The following is a 2,425-nucleotide window of genomic DNA, read 5'->3' as shown; positions in this document are numbered from 1 at the left end:
TTCTGTCCTCAAAGTCTTGGGCCACACACTCTCCAGGCTGGGACCCAGGAGCCAAACATTAGGACTGTGCCTACCAATCCATGGGAATTCTGCCCATTCCATGGTCCATAATCGTACAAATTAGGAGAAACCTCAAAATCCCTAAGGCCATCCCAATAGTGTAGGTCGCCCGGAACAAACAAGGGCTGTCTGACACTAGCTGATAATCGACCTCCACTCATACAATAGGTGGATGTCCCCAGAGAAGAAGATTGAACCAGACAGGACCCTAGGCCATAATAGGATCCATTGCTTTGGGTTACAGGCATGTGTCCACTAAAGCCTGATTCCAATACGAGCATAGGGGTTTTCCTGAGGCACCCATCAGAACTCATCTCGTCTCCACAAGGAAACCTGTGCATGGGAGCCATGTCCAAAGCTTAGGAGAGAACTTCAGATTCCCGGTGCAACCGCCCCATTCCAAGGCCCTCATGGACACAAAAACACATTAGGACACATCCTCAGGAAAGTCCATTTCAACTCTGCCACCCCGGATGCTCCGGGAGAGCCATCAGATCTAAACTGTCTTGTAGCTAGGAGACAATTGGAATGCGAGGCGGGCTTCCCAGGCATCCATCCGCGAACGGTGCTCTGGAGTCATTCCATATGGGATGTCCTGGAGCTGTCCAACAGGTCTCAATTGTCCCGCAGAAGGAATCCTTGAAGGGGGCATCCCACAACTCCCAACGTGGGAAAACCTCAATGTCCTCGAGATTCCGCTCCCTTCATGAAGCGTCCATCATGCACAGAAAATCCAACCTGAACCAACGTCTGATCCTCGCCCTGACTTCAGATGCATGAGATATTGGTTCAGATCTGCAGGGGGTACCTGCCGTGACCTCGCCCTGAAACCGAAGTCTAGCTTTTCTTCTCAGACTTCTGTCCTCACACTCCTGGCCCCGAAGCCCTCAAGTTTGGCAATTCCGGCCCCACAATGCAGCACTGTGCCTGCCCTCTAGAAAAAAAATTATTGCCTCATGAGCTACCCAGGCACCTTAAATGATGGTAAACCTACACAGCACTCGACTTTACCCAAATTATATAGTCTAACCTGGGCACTAATGCACTGTCGAACACAACCTGAGCCCGGAACTCCTGACCAACACCCAGAAAGCTGACCGCACACTGAGCACATAAAACCCGCCATGGCCTTAGGTCATCATCTCTTCCCTACCTCAGTTTTCAGGCTTCAGAACCGAGACCTTATCTCCAATCACTGCCCAGGTGTGAGTGTGATTCAGAAATCAGAACTCCTCCTTACCCATGGCAAGAACCCTTGTGGTTGGCACGTTGTCCAACGTTCAGTGTAGGAGAAACCAGCATTCACCCTGAGGCCCTGCCCATTCTTGAGAGCGACGAGGGCATACACACGCATTGTGACCCTCAGCATGAGTCCTCTCCTCTAGTAAGTCCTCTCAGTGGCTGGACCATTAGATGTCATAATGGGCTTGACATGTTCCTAGGCCCCAATTTTTAACCAGATTTCTGATTGTCCAGTCGCCCCTCCCCAGGGCTCTACTCTGGAATCCCTCATTTGGTGGGACACCTGAGGTTAAAAAAGAAAACAAAAAAAAAAAAAAAAAAAACGGACTTCTTCCAGCCCACAGAATGACCCCAAACTCTTTGGACGGGGCCAAACCACCAGAGAGTAAGAATCGTCCATTACCCATGAAGTCACCCAGGAATTCCACGACCATGAGTGAGACGATATCAAGAGACAAAAACTTGAGCAGGAGCCTCACACTCGTCCTTCTTTCAAATCCCAAAGAGTTCTCCTCATGGTCTGTAGATCAGTCCTGCCATACCTATGACCCGAAACATAAGCCAAGTTTGTGTTTTCAGACAACTGTCCAAACAGCCCTGGCCTACACAACCTACAGGCTCAGGCCCCTGGAGCCAAACCTGAGGACTGTACTTGCCCTCTCCATGGGAATTGTGTGTGCCCATTCCAATGGCCACAACCCTTCTAATAGGATAAACCTCCAAAGTCCCTGATCCATCTCAATAGTGGTGGCTTCCCAGGAAAAACAGGGGCAATCTGAGCACTACAGAGCACCTACCTGCACTCAGACCCATAGACAGATGTCCCCAGAGGTAAAAAGGAAAGAACAGGCCCCTAGGCAGTAATCAGATCCATTGCTTTCGTTTCCAGGCATCTCTCCTCAGAGGCCTGGAATTCAAAAGCATCATATAGCTGTTTCTTGACTCACCCAACAGAAAACATCTCATCTAAACATGGGATACTTGCACGTTGGAGCTGTGTCAAAGCCTCTCTTTAGTAGAACTCTTTAGGGCCCAAGTGCCACCGCTTCATTCCAAGGTCTCCTTAGACACAAAAGCACATTAGGACCCATGCCCAGGGGTGTCCATTTTAATGCAGCGTCCT

Source organism: Mustela nivalis (assembly GCF_964662115.1).
Source record: "Mustela nivalis genome assembly, contig: HAP1_SCAFFOLD_226, whole genome shotgun sequence".
NCBI lineage: Eukaryota > Metazoa > Chordata > Mammalia > Carnivora > Mustelidae > Mustela > Mustela nivalis.
This window is presented reverse-complemented; position numbering follows the sequence as displayed.